Source organism: Carassius auratus, unplaced genomic scaffold (genome assembly GCF_003368295.1).
Source record: "Carassius auratus strain Wakin unplaced genomic scaffold, ASM336829v1 scaf_tig00217724, whole genome shotgun sequence".
NCBI classification, from domain to species: domain Eukaryota; kingdom Metazoa; phylum Chordata; class Actinopteri; order Cypriniformes; family Cyprinidae; genus Carassius; species Carassius auratus.
This window is the reverse complement of record NW_020529212.1, coordinates 20,036-34,220: the sequence shown is the minus strand read 5'-3', so window position 1 is coordinate 34,220 and position 14,185 is coordinate 20,036. Positions and strand designations below refer to the sequence as shown.

The window sequence follows — 14,185 nt, the reverse complement described above, 5'->3', positions numbered from 1 at the left end:
TTTCAGGTGCTTCAAACAAATGTTTGCACTCAACCTGTATCTCCTGTGATTCATGACGTCTGGAAGCAACTTCAATCTGTCTCACCTCATGTTCAGTATTGACCTGTTCACTACAACCCTGAGTGATATAGAGATCTGTGTAGATGTTCTTCAGAAGTGTAGAGTCACCTTGCTTTGCAATTCCTTCAAACACACATTGATACTTCTTCTTTAGGCTACACTTTAGCTGATGAATGATGAACAGCTCATCTAAACGCATGAATAAAATATACAGATTGTTTAGTCTCTGGGTTTGTTACAGTGGGGCTCGAAGGTTTGGGCACCCTTTGCAGAATCTGTGAAAATGCGAGTAATTAAAAAAAAAAAATCATACTAAATGCATGTTAGATTTTATTTTGTACTGTCCTGAGTAAGATATTGTAAATAAAAGATATTAACATTTAGTCCACAACAAAAAAAAAAATGCTGAAATTATTAAAATAACCCCTCAAAAGTTTGGGAACCCTTGGTTCTTAATACTGTGTTCTGTTACCTGATGATCCTCGACTGTCTTTCTGTTTTGTGATGGTTGTGCATGAGTCCCTTGTTTGTTCTGAACAGTTAAACTGAGCAGCGTTCTTCAGAAAATCTTTAAGCTCCTGCAGATTCTTCAGTTTTCCAGCATCTTTGCATATTTGAACTCTTTCCAGCAGTGACTTTATGATTTTGAGATACACCTTATCACACTGAGGACATTTGAGGGGACTCAAACACAACTATTTAAAAAGATTCAAACATTCACTGATGCTCCAGAAGGAAACAAGATGCATTAAGAGCTGGGGGTGAAAACTTTTGAACACGATGAAGATGGCCAAATTTGTCTTATTTTGTTGAAATATTTTTTTTTCCATTTAGTTCTGCCCTTCGTAAGCAACAGAAGATACTTGTATGTTTCCCGGTACACAAATTAAGTACAATTTACCTTGATCTTCAAATTCCAAAAGTTTTCACCCCCCAGCTCTTAATGCATCTTGTTTCCTTCTGGAGCATCAGTGAATGTTTGAATCTTTTTAAATAGTTGTGTTTGAGTCCCTCAAATGTCCTCAGTGTGATAAGATGCATCTCAAAATCATACAGTCACTGCTGGAAATGATTCAAATATGCAAAGATGCTGGTAAACTGAAGAATCTGCAGGACCTTAAAGATTTTTCTGAAGAACGCTGCTCAGTTTAACTGTTCAGAACAAACAAGGGACTCATGCACAACCATCACAAAACAGAAAGACAGTCGAGGATCATCAGGTAACAGAACACAGTATTAAGAACCAAGGGTTCCCAAACTTTTGAGTGGGGTTATTTTAATAATTTCAGCAATTTTTTGTCTTGTGGACTAAATGTTAATATCTTTTATGTACAATATCTTACTCAGGACAGTACTAAATAAAAAATAACATGCATTTAGTATGAATCTCTCTCATTTTTTTGAAAATTACTCATATTTTCACAGATTCTGCAAGGGGTGCCCAAACTTTCGAGCCCCACTGTATGTACAGCACAGAATGTGGAAGTCTAAAGGAAGTCTGTCATTGGAAGAGACAGATGAGGTTATGAAGATAATATGAGAGGCATATGAACAGCAAATGATCTTCCTGTGAGTCATAACAGTGATTGTGGAAGAGAAAACAGAGTGACACGGCACTGGAAGCAGCGAACAGAGTCTCTCACCTTCTAGTGCATCAGCAGCTTCATCTTGCTTCATCTCTCTCAGGAAGTAGAGCGTGAGATCAAGAGCTGCTTCTTTCATACTGCATCTGTTCTCATTAAAGTCCTTCACAAAGTATTCCATGTCCTCTTTTTGTAATATTTTCTTAAACTTTTCCAGTTCTTTCTTCAGAAATGTTATTATTTTGCTCTCAAGATCCTACAAAGAAAGAAAAGAATGAATGAGAGAAAAAAATACTATAATTGGTCAAAATTATTTATTCAGTAATTAAGAATATTCATCAAAAATAAAGTTGAGACAAACATTACTTTGTTGTAAATATTAATAAAAATAGGCTTTCATTCTTATTTTATAGGTTCTTAAAAAGAAAAAGTTGAAATAAAAGCTCTGTCACACTCTTATTCAATACATATTTGTTTATTATAATTATTAAATATTCTTGAAAATTTGTTTTATTACCTGGAAGATCTGCAGGAGACTGTCTGTAAAATTCTTGTGGTTCCTGTGAGACTGTAAATCTGGATCTAATGTTTCATACTGAAGCCTGAGAGTAAATAAAATAAATCAAAATACTGCATTTTTAGGAAGAAAAAAATGACCAAAATATCTTGTAAACATTTTAGCAAAGAGAAAAACAATAAATAAATGATACATTTATGGACAAAGTTTTCTGATAATTATTCACTGACACACTTTCTGAGTCTGTGTGTAAACAAAAATAAGAAACAGATCTAATACCATTTGGTTTGTGTTGTTTCTTCACTGAAGTTTGGTACTCTACCCTTTGACTGGTCACTCTTCACAGACACAGAGCTGGACACATGTGAGTCTGATCTTACACTAATGACACAAAGAACAAAACACTTTACTACAGGAGCTCCTTCAGTCTCATTTAAAGAGCTTCACTGTTGAGGATGGTAATGAAGCACAGTATAGACATGCATTTGTCCATCTATGACTACGGATAGATGGAAAGACATATTCATGTTTGGCTGCATGATCTATTTTTCATGGTTAATTTATACCTCCTTGTGTCTGCTTGTGTGATTGTGTTACTGGAAAGAAGCTCCAGACTGAGTTCAATAAAGAGGAAATCAGTGATTTATTGTGTTATTTCATTAATTTCCATCACAAGCATCTTAGTGGAGAAATAAGCCAACACAACATTATAATGTCAAAGACAATAAATACCTTTTGATAGATGTTTTTTCTCACTGAAGTTCGGCATGTTATCATCCTTTGACCGGTCACTCTTCACAGACACATGTGAGTCTGATCTTACACTAATGACACAAAGAGAGAAGAGAAACTTTTCTACAGGAGGTTATCTGTGTTTTATATTGACACACATTCTTTCTAGTCCTTCACAGAAACATCTGCAGAGTTTTAAAGTTAGCAGTCATTCTTACTTACAGACTCACATTTGTTTAACAATTTCTTCAAAGTACTTCAAATGTGAGAATAAATACATTTTTACAAATATTTGACTGATCTAATTAAAGAGATTTGCAACTATCAACTTTCAGATACAACTCATAAAGTTATAATTTTCTTCTTCACTTTAACAACTTTATATTCTGAAGTGTCAACATCAAATACAGTGTATTTAGGTGTGGTTTATTGTATTTTATGTACAGTGTATTTAGAAGTGGTTTATTGTATTTTATGCACAGTGTATTTAGGTGTGGTTTAATTGTATTTTATGTACAGTGTATTTAGGTGTGGTTTATTGTATTTTATGTACAGTGTATTTAGATGAAAAAATCACTGATGTTGAATATTTTAATTAAGTGCAGACCCAGTGCTGAAGAGTGACTGTAAAATGTTTGTAAATGATGATTCTGATTTTCATTTCTGAGATATTCATCATCTATAAGCTCTGACGTTCTGATTTTCAATTATGAGCTATTTTAACATCTATTGGCTATTTTTAAAATATCAATTTTATTTTTAGTTAGTAAGTTATGAAGCTCTGACGTTCTGCACATCATTTGTAAATATAAACACAGTTTGTTAAGGTTTTGTGTTTTTCCAGCAATCCTCTGAAACTGCAGCAGTGTTTAAAATGATTGTCTGAAAAAAGACTCAGTCTTACCTCTGTTTCTGTGAAGAGGACTCATCTTTCCTCTCTTCTCTAACTAGGATTTACACAAGCTCCAGTCTGGATCCAGAACACCTGAGAAGAGATGATGCTGACCCTCAGAGGACCTCAGATGATGCTGACCCTGAATCAACAAACAGAACTAACAATTATTGCTAAATGTGTGACTGCATCATATAATAACTTAATTAATAATATTGATAGTTCATCGTCTAGCTGACTACGTCCTTGTATTATTATTATTATTTTTATTTTTTCTAAAATCCTGTCAAATGTGCACAAACTACTAGCTACTGCTAAATATTGTAGAAACATAATTTTCTGTAAAGTTGCTTTTGTAACGATTTGTATTGTAAAAAGCGCTATACAAATAAACTTGAATTGAATTGAATTACAGCAACAGCACAAAAACACTATATAAAATAAAGTGAGCTACAAACTAATGCACATCCATGTAGAATAACCAAATAATCTTAATGAGAAATGGCTGATTTAAAAACAAAAACTTTTCGATTTTGCGTCTCAAAGTCAACAGCATAAAACAGAAGAGGAAATACGGAGACACCTTCAGAAACACATTCGTTTTCAATAACCCCTTTCTGAAAACTTACTTGCAGTCTTGTCCACTACGAAGAGAATTTATAAGCATTTGAAACGCTCATTTTTCTGTGCTTTAAGCTTGAAAATGAAAAATGTTTTCTAGGACATCAAATCTAACCAGCAACGCTTTCTCTTGCTATCTGCGTGTTGTCTTCAGTTACTTTCGTTTTCGTCTTCTTCTTCTTCGTGGGTTTTTACTGGAGGGTCTCGAGCGAGCTGAACAGTTACTGCCACCTGCTGTACTGGAGAGAGGATATTACACCGAATACATTTAAAACACTGCATTAATTATTATCACTCTTCCTGGACTGTTTATCTATCATGTTTATTGCAAATGTTCCACATGCAGAGATTTGTATTTATTTGTTACTTTAAATAATTTCTATTCATATAAAGGTGTAGTATTAATACTTGTTCTAGTTCCTGCTTCTTTATGTTTATAGGCTCAATGTCCAACTGGTTTTTGATTGCATCATACTTTGTCCAGCTGAGGGTTTCCAAAGATTCTGTTATAAAGAGAATCATCCAACAATAAAGACAATAAAGTAGTGTTTCTATTTAAAAAAATAAAGAAAAAATGGTTTAATACTTGTTGAGAGATTTGTGATGACTGTGAGTGTTATCATGTTTAACTTTGTATTTTTGGTTCCTTCAGAATACAAAACCAACAATGTTGTCAGAGTGAAGTTCACAGACACCAGTGTGTGTTTTCTAGTGAACTTAAAAACTCTTTCCATACATCCATACATTTTAATTGACATTAATTGGATGTGAGTCTTCATGAAGGATGTATTTCTATTTGTAAGATGTTTATTATGTTTTGGGCAATGTCCAGATGTATTTGTTCATTTAACAGTAGAGGTGAACAATTATCTGAAATTTCATCTAAATCACAGTATAGACTTCTGTAACATTCAATTCACAAATATTTGTGCAAGGCAAAATGTGTGTGAAAATAGCATTTTAAATTAAATATTGTGGTGCTTCAAAGATGATCTGGTCTACAAATCATATTCTACAGCTTTAAAGGATAGTGGGCCTAAAAAAAAATTCTGTCATTAATTACTCCCCTTGTGTGATTCCATGACCTTTGTTCATCTTCAGAACACAAATTAAGATATTTTTTATGAAACATGAGAGCTTTCTAACTCTCCATAGACTGCAGCATAACTGAAATGTTCCAGAGCCAGAAAGGTTGCAAGGAGATTTGGTAAAACAGTCCATGTGTTGTTCAACTGTAATTCCTATGAAGCTATGAGAATGTATTTTGGGCACAAAGACAACAAATAACCACTGTATTCAACAATTAATACTCTTCCGAACCAGAACAGACGAGGGATGTCAGTTATTTTCTATGAGGGAATTCTGAAAGTGAGTGTTTTCATCTCATTTAAAATATGTATTTAATAACACTATATTGATTTATATCGATATTTATGTGCTGTTCTCCAAGAGAGAGATATTATTTCACTCACGATGGGGAATTTGGTCTTATCAAAGCAAAACACCATAAGTAAGTGTTTTACCTCGTTTACATGTATTTTTTATATAATTTTTACTTTATGACGATATTTAAATGCTGTGCACGCCTAACGAGCCGGAACCGTCTCTCACAGATTTGAACTGCTGTGAGAAGGGAGAGACCAGAAGTAACTTAAAACCCGTGAGACCACCGTTTATCTTCTGAACACAGTTTAAGATATTTTAGATTTAGTCCGAGAGCTCTCAGTCTCTCCATTGAAGCTGTGTGTACGGTATACTGTCCATGTCCAGAAAGGTAAGAAAAACATCATCAAAGTAGTCCATGTGACATCAGAGGGTCAGTTAGAATATTTTGAAGCATCGAAAATACATTTTGATCCGAAAAATAGCAAAAAACTACGACTTTATTCAGCATTGTCTTCTCTTCCGTGTCTGTTGTGAGAGAGTTCAAAACAAAGCAGTTTGTGATATCCGGTTCGTGAACGAATCATTCGATGTAACCGGATCTTCTTGAACCAGTTCACCAAATCGAACTGAATCGTTTTAAACGGTTCGCGTCTCCAATAAGCATTAATCCACAAATGACTTAAGCTGTTAACTTGTTTAATGTGGCTGACACTCCCTCTGAGTTCAAACAAACCAATATCCTGGAGTAAATCATTTACTCAAACAGTACACTGACTGAACTGCTGTGAAGAGAGAACTGAAGATGAACACCAGAGTAAGTGTTTTTACCTCATTAACTATGTTTTTCATACAATAATATTATGTAATAATGATATTTTTATGCTGTGCGTGCCTAGACGATCTGAAACGTTTCTCACAGATTAAATTTGATGTCAAATCAAACCACTGTAAACGGCCCAAATGTAAAATAGCAATATCATTTACGTAAGTTAATTGTTTCTTGCATGTCTGTCTTGTGACCAAATTTTGTGATTACATTAAGCATTCATTTAAAAGGTTTTCATAATGTTGATGTATCTGTATATTGGATTTGTGTGATTTTTACACACACACACACACACACACACACACACACACACACACACACATGTATGTGTGTGTGTATATGTTTGTTTCATATATTCATATATTTTCATATATATATTCATTTGTATATATTTGTAAATAACTTTTCAATATACGGTCCTCAAACTCTCTATACTGCATGAGTTACACGTGGGTAGCATGAACTACAAATTAGATTTGATTTTTTTGGTATGCTTGTACTGTCATTTATTTATGTGCTGTCCCATTTATGTGCATTCATTCTGATAGACGGAGCCCTGCCTCAGCGCATTGAGATCAACATGGAATTCAGGAACCACAACTTATTTTCCAGTAAGACGGACTTCTTTTTACAAGAAAATATTTTACAGTGAGTTAAATGCTTTTCCTTAAAGGGTTATGGTTTACCCCAAAATGTAAATAATCATCTACTTACCCTTGAAGTTTGTCTTATGTCATATCACAAAAGGAGATTTAAATAAAATGTCCCGAATATGCTTGTCCATATAATGTCAGTCTATGGCGAATAACATCAAGCTATTAAAATAGAAGCCAAAGTATAACAGAGTGGTCTTATGTCTCATGTGATGTATATTCCAAGTGTTGTGTGTGTATACAATAAGGTTTGGTGAGAAACATACTGAACTTTTTCATATTATTTAACAAACATCCTGACTTGATTGTTGGTCTCTGTGCATGACTCTGTGCACATGAGACACTATTCGTTCAGTTCACACTGAATTGCACACAAGTTCTGAAAAAAATCAAGATTAATAAAAATATTACATAAAAAACTAAAGGAAATCCCAAAAATGTGTAATTTCTTCACTGACTCCGGACTGGAGCTTCGGTTGTCATGACAGCTGACAGATGAACGTGATCACTTCCTGTTGCAACGAGCACAACAGATGTATTTACCTCAGAGAAAAAAGCACATAGATTGTATTTTATTTTGTGTTTTTATTCATCTTGATTGGTCACAACGCACATTCATGCACAGAGACCAGCAGTCGGGTAAATAAAGATGACATCATTTTTATTTTTTGGGGCGAAATAACCCTTAAATCAAATTGTTCACCTGAATTGTTATTTACTTATACTCATGCCATTCCACAGACATGTAAGACACATATGTCATACAGGATTGGAACCACATGAAGATTGACAACATTTTGGGGTAAATGTTTTGAGTAAACTATTATTGTATTGTAATTGATACTTGTCTCTGACATTTCACTTGTTAATAAAAGCTTTGATAAATTGATGTGAAATGATTATAGGAGCACTTTTGTGATGCTGCAAGTGGGAGCGGATTTGCTTAGCTGGAAACTGCAGAGAACCACGTCTTGTCGTCCTAAAAAAAAAAAAAAAAACCGAGGTCCAAACGCCATTGGCACAGACTTTGTTCAGTGATGAGTAACATACATTCAGCCAGCGCCGTCCTTAGGGGGTGTAACTGGTGCGGTCGCAACGGACTCCGCACTTGAGGGGTAAACGGACTGAATGCCACCCTGGGAATGCGCTCTACTTTGCACCTTCGCATCAGCTAAGTACGACCCTGCATTCAGCTTTGATGGTAATGAATGAGATGCTGTGGTTTAAGCAGATAAATGTAAGCACTATAAACCTAATAAAATTCAAAAAACATATTGACAAAATAAGATTTTGCACTGATTTGCTTTGACTTGCTTTTATACTGATTTGCTTTGACTATATGTTTTCATTTTTTAAGAATATGTTTAAATGTATTGAAAACACTGAATGTGAAGACATTTTTGTGCAGGGATAAAGAGTTACAATGTTTCAATTTAAATAAATAATTGTAAACACGCATTGATTTGTGGATTATTTTATATATATGTATGTATGTATGTATGTATTTTATTTTTTTACTTGAACATTGAACTCCTGAACCTGAACACCACACAATTAACTCAATTTTAACACTCCTGAAATGTATATATGACTCCCTCCGTTTCGGAGTTAGAATAACACTTTCAGAAGTGTGAAATATGTACATTACGCACAGAGTACATTTCAACACCATGCTGGATTTACAAATAAACTCTTTCAGTGTTAAAATGTACATATTTCACACTTTCGAAAGTGTTATTTTAACTCCCAAAACGGAGGGAGTCATATATACATTTCAAGAGTGTTAAATTTGACTCAAATTGAGTTCAATGTACACTGGCGTTGTTGCTGTGGGGGTGCCTAATCTTTCCATCATACAAGATGAGTCGGGTTGGCATGAACAAGTTTCTTTGGCAATGAATGTTTGGGGCTTACCCTCCTTGTGAAGGGTGTCAATGATTGTCTTCTGGACAACTGTCAGACCAGCAGTCTTCCCCATGATTGTGCACAACCCACTTAGCCTCATTATGTGACCTGCACCCAACTGAAGTTTGGTACCAAAAAAAGTATTGATTGCCAGTTTGAGATGATTGAAGTGTTTATGTATAGCTTGTATTAGCTTAACATTGGTTTTAATTTGAAAAAAAAAAATGTCTTTTTATAATTAAGTTAAAACAAAACATTCTTTTAGATCATCTTAACTTGATACCCTAATTCTAAGACATAACTTAAATGAAATTACTACGTTGAACCCACTCATGGGGATAAGTTAACAGAATGCTCACTACTGAGTTCACTTTATTTTGAACTTGCATAGCAAAGTTGAAACAACTATAATTGTATATTATTTTCCTCTGTTGTAATAATAAATAATAATTTGTTTGTTCGTTTCACACATCAGTTGTTAACACTTTTGAGTGGGTTTATGAGTTGTCATCATACTGTTTTTTAGAAATGTTTTTTTATTTCTTTATTTTCAGACACAAAGTGTAAGACATAAAATGTATCTGGGAGTTTGTTCAGAGAATGGTCTCATAAAATAAATAAACATATTCATAGTGGTTGATCCTTAACTTGTCTTTATTTATCACATATTTTGGATACACATTTCATCTATATCAAACTCTGGAAATGCCTTGGCAATTAACTGACAACCTGTTACGACATCTTTATACAAAGCTATTTTACATGGGAAATAATTAAATAAATGTTTCAAATTTATATAAAACTATTGAACAGTGTCAAATAATGATACCGTCATTTAAAATAATTTTAACTTTCAAGTCTGTCCATTTGCACCATGCACTTTATACCAATAAAAAGGTTTTTAAAAGCTGTTGTAAGTGAGCTCATAAAATATTGTACATATGTGTCTTGTGTCATTATGGCATAGCGTTTGTGACTTTCCCTGGATCCCCTTCCTCTTCAGATGACACTGTTATTACTGTAGATCACTTTTACTAAGATTACTGCAAACAGATGTCTTTCCATTAACAAGGTAATGTGCTGGATTATATTTATATTCTTAGCAATCATGTTACAGTTACACTTGTAATAAAACTTGTTTTAATTACTTTAATTTCATATATAGCAGCCTGCCATATTTAACTGTTGCTGATTTGATGGCTCCTCACATGTACTCATCAAACTCTTCTTCTTGGTGAGGATGTTGCTGGATTCTGAAATCACATAAATAACATCTCTACAATACAAATCTGACCTGTACATTCTGAACAGCAGGCAAAACAGAAGTAGTGTATGTACCTCCCAAAACCTGGTGTCGGGGGCACATATGTAAAAAGTCTGCTTATTAAGGAACAAGACGTTAGGAAGACCCCACACACTAAAGATGGTCTCCCTTGTTCTTTATTTCAAGAACTACTCAGCTGATTAAGAGCTTTAAATACCTCAGTCATCTCACAAGTGATGTAGCCTGATGAAGACCTCCTGCTCAAAATGACTTGTCCTCATAAAGAATAAGGGAGTCAATCCTTAGTGTAGCAGTCAGCAAGATAAATGGTGAAATTAAAATAAACATTATTTTTTTATAATTTGATTATTTGAAAGTGCAGAGCCAAACATCAACAGATATAGGACAATATGAATATTTTCTCTCAAAACAACGCAATACAAGTAAATGATTATGATGTTTTTTAGGCTCAGCCTTAAAAGAGTTTCAGTACCAATTTTAAGATAATCTAGAGCCCCAAATCAGTGTTTACAGTCTAGAAGAAGGAGTCCTATCGGGCCTGGATGGCTTGTGGGACTCCGGAGGCAGCTGACAGGTACCGGCAGGCCAAGCGGACCACAGCCCGGGTAGTCGTGGAGGCAAAAACTCGGGCCTGGGAGGAGTTCGGTGAGGCCATGGAGAAAGACTATCGGTTGGCCTCGAAGAGATTCTGGCAAACTGTTCGACGCCTCAGGAGGGGGAAGCAGTGCCCTACCAACACTGTTAACAGGAGAAATGGGCACCTATTGACCTCAACTGGGGATACCGTCGGGCAGTGGAAGGAATACTTCTAGGATCTCCTCAATCCCACCGACTTGTGTTCCGTTGAGGAAGCAGTGGCTGGGGACTCGGAGAGGAACTCGTCCATCACCCGGGCTGAAGTCATCGAGGTAGTTAAAAAGCTCCTCGGTGGCAAGGCACCGGGGGTGGATGAGATCCGCCCCGAGTACCTCAAGTCTCTGGATGTTGTGGGGCTGTCTTGGCTGACACGCCTCTGCAACATCGCATGGCGGTTGGGGACAGTACCTCTGGACTGGCAGACCGGGGTGGTGGTCCCTCTTTTCAAGAAGGGGGACCGGAGAGTGTGTTCCAACTATAGGGGGATCACACTTCTCAGCCTCCCTGGGAAAGTCTATGCCAGGGTACTGGAGAGGAGAATTCGGCCGATAGTGGAACCTCGGATTCAGGAGGAACAGTGTGGTTTTCGTCCCGGTCGTGGAACACTGGACCAGCTCTATACCCTTTCCAGGGTGCTGGAGGGTTCATGGGAGTTTGCCCAACCAGTCCACATGTGTTTTGTGGACTTGGAGAAGGCATTCGACCGTGTTCCTCACGACATCCTGTGGAGGGTGCTCCGGGAGTATGGGGTCGGCGGCTCCCTACGTAGGGCTGTTCGGTCCCTGTACGACCGGAGCAAGAGCTTGGTTCGCATTGCCGGCAGTAAGTCAGACCTGTTCCCGGTGCATGTTGGACTCCGGCAGGGCTGCCCTTTGTCACCGGTTCTGTTCATAATTTTTATGGACAGAATTTCTAGGCGCAGCCAAGGGCCGGAGAGTGTCCGGTTTGGGGAGCATACGATTTCGTCGCTGCTTTTTGCGGATGACGTTGTCGTGTTGGCCTCCTCAGACCAGGACCTTCAGCGTGCACTGGGACGGTTTGCAGCCGAGTGTGAATCGGCTGGGATGAGAATCAGCACCTCCAAGTCCGAGGCCATGGTTCTCAGTCGGAAAAGGGTGGATTGCCCACTTCAGGTTGGTGGAGAATTCCTGCCTCAAGTGGAGGAGTTCAGGTATCTTGGGGTCTTGTTCACGAGTGAGGGAAGGATGGAACGTGAGATTGACAGACGGATCGGTGCAGCTTCTGCAGTAATGCGGTCGCTGTACCGGTCTGTCGTGGTGAAGAAGGAGCTGAGCTGTAAGGCAAAGCTCTCGATTTACCGGTCAATCTACGTTCCTACTCTCACCTATGGTCATGAGCTGTGGGTCATGACCGAAAGGACAAGATCCCGGATACAGGCGGCTGAAATGAGCTTTCTCCGTCGGGTGGCTGGGCGCTCCCTTAGACATAGGGTGAGAAGCTCGGTCACTCGGGAGGAGCTCAGAGTAGAGCCGTTGCTCCTCCACATCGAGAGGAGCCAGCTGAGGTGGATCGGGCATCTATTTCTGATGCCTCCTGGACGCCTTCCCAGGGAGGTGTTCCAGGCACGTCTCACCGGGAGGAGACCCCGGGGAAGACCTAGGACACGCTGGAGGGACTATGTCTCCCGGCTGGCCTGGGAACGCCTCGGGGTCCCCCCGGAAGAGCTGGAAGAAGTGGCTAGGGAGAGGGAAGTCTGGGCGTCTCTGCTTAGACTGTTGCCCCCGCGACCCGGCTCCGGATAAGCGGAAGATGATGGATGGATGGATGGATGGATGGAAGGCCTTCTAGCATGGACAGTTAGCATGTCATTCCTGGCTTTTAACAACACAATTATGTGATGGAGAATAGTCCTATTAAAGCTCATGGGATTTCAGTTCATCCACACATTGACCATTGAGTTTTAATTCAAGAGAGACAGAATGCAGTTTTATTAATGTTATCTCCTTAATTTATGTCATTTATGCAATATCCGACAAAGATTCTGACACAGAATAAAAATGATAAAAAGAAGAGAGAATAAAAAAAAAAGGTTTTCTAAAATAATATAACCAACAATTACCAGATTTGGTCATGTACTTGGATGGGTGCCACCACATTTACCATGTGTCTAACTTCAGACCTCAACACAAGATTGGTCGAAAGACCACAACATATTGCTTGTAATGTCTGTAACAGACTGAGATACTAGTCTGTATTATACAAGCTTACACTAAGAGGTCTTGAGGGATACATTAACTATTTAATAAAGCAACAATCATAGATTTATAAAAATTAAACATTATTTATTTTACTGACACTTTTCATTTTACTTCTGATCACTATACAACACTGAGTTCTTCACAGAAACCTTTCCAATGTATGTGAAATATTAATAATAATAATTAGATATTGAGAATAATTTGGTAGTAAAACAAAGTGTTGCATGTTTTCTCGGTGCAGAGAAAAGTATATTTATTTTGTTCATCATTTGCAACTGCTTTTTATCACTTAATTAGAAGCACCACAAATTAAATTAAAGTTTATTTTAAAATGCAAAGTTGAAAGTAAAAAAATAATAATCTCTGTAAACTCTTAAGTGTGTCCCATAAGGCAGTGGTTCCCAATCCTGGTCCTGGAGAAGCCCAACACTGCACATTTGAGATGTGTCCCGGATCAAACACACCTGATTCAACTCATCAGCTCATCAGTGAAGACTCCAAGACCTCAAGCAAACTTCAGTTCTTCTTGTGTGTGGAAACAGTCTGTTAACAAAGTAAAATAGGGAAGGTCAGAGGACATGTTCATACAACTTTTACTTTCCACTACATCAGACAGTAAACATAATGTATTACACCCAAAATACTTAATAAAAGTACATCGTGAATAGCAGTGAGGAAATGTCAATATTGCTTCCAGCGTGTTAATCAAACAGAGTTTACAAGAGAAGAAACATCACAATATAAATCAAATCACACAACCTCATTCAAGTTGAAAAGTATATTTATATTATAGATCAGACTAAATTGTAATAGAGACATGCACATTTTCTATAAGGCTGCTTTGAAATGGCATGTATTGTGAAAAACACT

At 37.1% G+C, this 14,185-nt stretch overlaps 1 long non-coding RNA gene across 1 annotated transcript; it reads right to left on the bottom strand.

Annotated features, from left to right (window-relative positions):
- Nucleotides 1–2,456: 2,456 nt before the first annotated feature.
- Nucleotides 2,457–2,980, bottom strand: LOC113102402 (uncharacterized). The gene is made up of 3 exons (XR_003290882.1): nt 2,893–2,980; nt 2,727–2,774; nt 2,457–2,541 (listed from the first exon to the last, which is right to left on the bottom strand). It is a non-coding gene; the product is annotated as an uncharacterized LOC113102402 (long non-coding RNA).
- Nucleotides 2,981–14,185: the final 11,205 nt, after the last annotated feature.